The sequence below is a fragment of the Calonectris borealis genome, chromosome 9 (genome assembly GCF_964195595.1).
Source record: "Calonectris borealis chromosome 9, bCalBor7.hap1.2, whole genome shotgun sequence".
Taxonomy (NCBI): Eukaryota; Metazoa; Chordata; class Aves; order Procellariiformes; family Procellariidae; genus Calonectris; species Calonectris borealis.
In genome coordinates, this window is record NC_134320.1 from 4,718,241 (window position 1) to 4,724,240 (window position 6,000).

Below are 6,000 nucleotides of genomic sequence, written 5' to 3' on the forward strand. Positions count from 1 at the left end.
GCCCTTAAGTTGGTGTTGAGATTCTTGCATTGTAGAGAAAGTATTTTAACTGGTGGTTTTGATGCAGTGGCGTAGTGAGTAATTCCTGAAATTAACTGCTTTTGCTCACTGGTCGTTCTTTAAAGTTTTAAATTCAAAGTGGGACAGCTTTCGGGAAGTTATGCTGTAAAGGTGAAGGAAAACATGCTGCATAACATGGATGAACACGTAGTGGACTCAGTGTGTGGAAGTTCAGATTAACTGAATGTGCTTTTGGCTTCAAACTCAGTGAGTCAATGAAGATAATCGCTAATCTGGAGACATTTAATTTCTGAGTCCCTTCATGGTGCCCTTTTCTTTGCCAGCCACTGAGCCACTGTAATATGATAATTCCACTGCTGACAGAGCCTAAATGAAGCCAGCCAAGTTATAGTGTGTAACAGGATTTCCTGGAAGCTTCCTCAGGCTGTCCTCAGCTGGGCTGTCCCCCAGCTAGAAACCCAGATTTGCCAATTTATTAGGAGCGTAAAGAAGCAGTTAGGAATCAATTTTATAAATAATCTAAGGAGGTGCATCATCTTGCTTCTTAACTTTCTGAGGCACTTTTCAAATATTTCTATGGTACCGATTCATCCCATCAAACTTCAGACACTTCGTTTAGGTACTGGGACGGTGATGTAGTTGCTTTAGATTCCCTCTATAACCTCCAGAAGACAGAAAGGCCTCTCCAGGGAGTGCTTCCACCCATCTCGATTTCAGTCATTCTCTAAGGGTGCCATTATCTCTTCATTGAATAAACAGAAACCCTAGAGTGATCGTTCTCCTAATTTAGGTGTATCAGGGGCCTACCGCTAAGTAGAAAAAAACTGGATCTAAGGTTTCTCACTGTATCTTGAAGTGTTTTGAAAATGTGGTCCAAGATGACTTCTTCCTTGAGAAGCACAGAGCACGGGGTTCATGCTCTGTGATAACATTGTCTTTAACTCAAAGATAACATTGTCTTCAACTTAAATAGTGGCTCTAACACTCACTATTGCTCACCTGAGGCGGTTGCACTGCATAGGAGTAGTCATTTCTCCAAAGCTTGCATAAAGATCTGCTAGCTCTTTCCTTGAGGAAGAGGGAAGGGCTTAAAACGATATATAGTACTCTCGTTAATATTGCATTGCCCTGCAATAAGCACTGAGCTCCGCCCCATATCTAAATAATGCTTGTCCCATTAAAAAGCATAGGTAGATTAAAAAAATGCTGGAAGGCATTAATATTTATATTACCCTTAAAATGCACATAAGCAGGTGATGACAGCAAGTTCTCTTTCTTTGAGTCTAGTATGCTCTCCTTTTGCTGAGTTGAAATCCCTAGCACTTGTGCACTGTAATAACCATTCTTGGAAACTTCTGTCTTTGAGGGCTGGCTGCTGGCATTGCCAAGTTGTGCTGCTAATTGACTTGCATGCTTCCCCTTTGCTTGTATCCGTTGAATCTCTGTATGTCATTAATGCTCTCACCTCTGTATGTCATTGATGCTCTCAGCCCCGGCCTTTGTGCTTTCAATTCAAGAGTAGGTAATGACAGAAAGAGCTGTAAATTAGATGACCTACAGCAATGCCCTTTCCTTATGAGACAGTGAAAAGCATCCCCAACAATTTACTTAGGAACTTGTCAGTTTTTCTTTTATACTTCATTCATGAAGCATGTGTGGTAATAAAACACATAATCTCCACATCTAATACAACCATAACAGAAATACAACACGGACGTCAGGTTTTGCAAATGGATTTTTTCCCATTTACGTCCATGCACTTGCCCTCATCAAAACTTTCCTTGACCTCCTGGGAGCCTTTTGCTTTCACACAAAATGGAGGCAAAAATGATGCCAAGTTGAAATAGGACTCCCATTTTGTACTTGTGTCAAAAGACTGCCAGCTAGGGAAGAAGAGGGTATCTGGTTCCTGGTGTCACTCTTTATACCATGAAGCTGAAGAAATAATCATCACTGCTGGAATCATCTCTGCCAGCTGAGAGGACTGGCAAGGAGTGAGGTACACACTGAAGGGATGGAGACAGTAGCCTAATTATTTTCATGTCAGCGATACACTGAGTGCACTCAGTTTACCAGGGGATAAACAGAGCTTTCAAGGGGATGTGGACAGCTGAGGAGAATACTCTTTTGATTTACATCTTCCGGCACTCGTCACATGCGTAAGTGCTATGAAAGCAGCATGTATATGGAAGATGCTTATTGTAGCTGAGAAGACATTACTGGTTTCTTTAAAAACTCAGTTTCACAGGAAGAATAGATCCAGTGTAACAAAGCCCATCATGACTCACTTGTGCAGAGAAAGGTTCTCACTCTAGGAGCTGTTATTATGGTGAGATACAGTTGTTATGAGCTAGCAATACTTCAGAAATGCCTGACTGCCTATCTAAATAGAAAACTTGTGGAAATACAACCCTCAGAGGATATGCAGTCTACCAATATGTGCTAATCAGTAGCTTGTCCATATTTGCTTTGGACTTGTTTGAAAGCAACTGTTTAGGGGGATCATTGACTATTTTGTTTTCGTATTTTGGTTCACTTTAAAACCTGTACCCGCTTTAGGCTCTGGTTCATCAAAGCCCAGCAAGGTGCCCTGTGTCTGTAACATCGGGGTAGTTTGCATTCCCTCTTCATCCGACACCCCTCGGTGCCTACAGTTTGTCCCCTGGCTGTAGTCTGGAGCGAGCCAGCTGGCTCTCGGGGCGTGCAGATGCCGGCAGTGGGAGTGCAGCTGGCTGCCGTCATGTGGCTCCGGGAACAGGAGCTGAATTGAAGCATGTCTGTCATGAGGATCTCACTTTTGAGGGTTTTGTTTTGTTCTTAATCTTTGCTGCTGAAAGCTTCTGCATCGGCAGAGAAAAAATCTGTGACTCTGAGGTCAGCCAGCTGAATTGGGAGGAAAGCGCAGGGGAAATTCCATGGAACTGATCAGACTTGCACCACAAGGTCATGTACCAAGGGGTTGTTTAGATAGGGTGTATCTGGTATTTTCTGGATGCTTGCAGAAATGCAATGAGCTCATGGTACTCAGAATAACTAATTTGTTCAGGTTTTTTTTTTCTTTTCGAACAGAATTGAAATTTATCAGAAATGTTAAACATAGCTTTGTCCTATGTTTCCTCTAAGGCACGGATTACATGAGGGAAGAAGGGTGTTAGAAAGAATACCAGACATGATCCAGTTTAGAAGAGCTTTATATAGTCATTAAGGAATATAAAATTACACAGATTCAGCAACAAGCATTGTCCCCATGCCCAAATGTAGGACTCTGAAGGGCAAGGCAATACAGAAAGCTGTGAATAGCATATCATATGCATTCCTATGCATTACTTATTTTCATTGGATTTATTGCCTTCAATTTCTTAGTAAACTGTTTACAGAAATTTAATGATGATTGTGAGCCGCACTGCCATCAATATGTGGTGCCACAGAATTGTCTTTATTTGCATTATGTTGCTGCCTGTCAAAAGAAATTTAAATCTTACTGTTGTGTGGTGAGGTTGATATTTGTAGCATTTTTGTGGTGACTAGATGATACCTTCTTAAACTGATAGTAGGAAAAGAAAGTGAAGTAGGTTCATCTGAAGTTCAGCATCCAACCTTATAATTTTAGAAAGTTGACTTCGTAGTAAGAGATCAGCTGTTAAATTCTGTAAACTACCTATGCTGAAAAGTAAAATTTTATTAGAGACAGGCAGGGTTGAACACCTACCATTAACCCACCAGTAAAGCAATTATGATACAGTAAACAAAGAGTCACCTAGTCCAGAATTTATGGAAGTCAGGTACTACTTTCATACCAAGACCAGTTTACAAAATCCAGATACTTCAGAAAAAGAAACTAGCATCAGAAAGTCATGAAGAATTCAAAGTCAAGGTCCCCACATGAAGCAGCACTTGCTAATAAACACTCTGGGTTGAGCTGTGCAAGCTATGAGAGCACCCAACATTTGCAAACAAGTGTGAAGGATTACATCTTTTTGCAGAAGTTTGCTAAAAGCAGTAGCGTGTACCTAGGCTGGGGGAAAAAAAAAAGGGAAAGAAAAGAAAAGAATGATAACAGCATTACACACTCCAGAGGTTTTAAAAAGCATAAAAAATTCTGGTTGATATACAAGCCGCCTTGTTGCTAGTTGCAGACTTGACACATTAGTTTTTCACATGAAGCCTCTGGAAAAGCAGTAATGTTCTGTTCTTATCTTCAAAATGTGACATATTTTACTTGGTAGAATGAATTGTATTCTAGGCACTTCTTAGATCCGTAGCTGTACAAAGAGTTTCTGCTTGAGATTTTTAACATATCTGCTAGCAAATTCAGAAATTTAAATGTAAAATCCAAGGCACCATGAAGATTTGAAGTAGTCTTAATTTTATGTGGTAGTTTAACATCAAGTATCAGAGAACTCAGTTGAAAACACTGCTTATATCAAGATAAGCAATACGGCATTTTTATTTAATGTCGTATGGATCAGTCTCAGTAAAATGTTAGTCTTTGCTTATTCACTAAACAGAGCCACAATGCAAAATAGCATATTGTAAATGAAGACATCAACTGAGAACTGTATTTTCTTGTGGTAGAGGTCTATGAAACATGAGCTATTTCATTAAAGGTAGCCTAACTTAATCATAAAAATCTTTTCTGAACCTGAACAAATATTTGTTTAATGAGGGAGTTAGCCACAAGAGGATTTCACAATTTGCAGCATCAGAATAAGGAAAAATATCCCTGTTGAATGGAGTTTCAATATATAGTACTTCCCTGGATATTACTCAACAGTAAAAAAAAGGAATGCAGAATGTGGTATGGGGGGAATATGTTTACCTGATAAAGGTTGTGTCTAGATCAGATAGCATGAGATTAGGAATTAAAAATTTGGTGGGTCAGGCTTTGCACTGAAAAGTTAAATGTATTCAATATTGTCCAAACTAGACATAGCTAAACTCCATTTCCCTGTGCTTACTCACATTTTCATGGCTGTGGTCAGCCTTGTGGCTAATGTCTAATTAACAATTAAATAATTGACTCTTGCTGTTGGGATTGGTGTTACCGGAACAGAGACATGTTATAAGCAGGGTTTGTTCCAGGCAGTCCGTGCATGCCACGAGGCCTGGCAGTATAGGGGACTAAAGAAAGTTTTAGGTACAGGTTTGATAGAAAGTGAACACAAGGAAGAACTATTTAATCATTTTTAGTAAATATCAAGTTCTCCTAATTCTAATAAAGTTCTGACAGTAGTTCTTGAAGAAACGAGTTCTCTGTAGGGCCTTCTTATTGTCACGTAAGTGTCAGCATTTGGCTGGATTACTTGAACTTTCGAAGCAGAATATATTGATAGGCAAGTGGAAATCACTGGTGAGCATTATCACAGAGGAGGTGCAAAGAGCACTGAATGTTCGCTTTTTCTTTAAAATGGCATGGAAATGTCTGGCAGATAATTATCATTTGCTTTTCTACAATAACTACTCAAGACTTTTGTCTCTGCCATTATAAGCACTTGGACTAGGAACTGTCAAGCTGAGTTTATTAATCTTAGTGGATGTTTCTGCTTTAAAGTGCTTCAAATGTGTATTTGAGTAGGACAGGTATCAGAGCAGAAGTGTAGAATCATTACCGTCTGAAAGTGCCTCAGTGCAGTGTCTCACTCTTGTTAATTTTAATAATTTGGAATAACTTTAAAAACACTGTGAAAAGTGACAAAGCCAAAGGGCATTCAGCTGTCAAATAGCACAGCTTTTGGAAAGGAGTTTGTCCCCCAAAAGAAGAAAAATAACAAGTTCAGGAGTTTTGCAAATGGTAGTTCTTTCCATATAGCAATAACAACACTTCTTCTCAATGAAATAGGTAAGAATTGCAACTGATGTAAATTGGACTCTGTGTGTCCATATAAAATGAACTACTGGCTTGTAAGCTGGTGTATATAACAAAAGGAACAAACTTACTGTATAAAAGAAGAAAAAGTAATATCAAAGAGATTTAAAGAC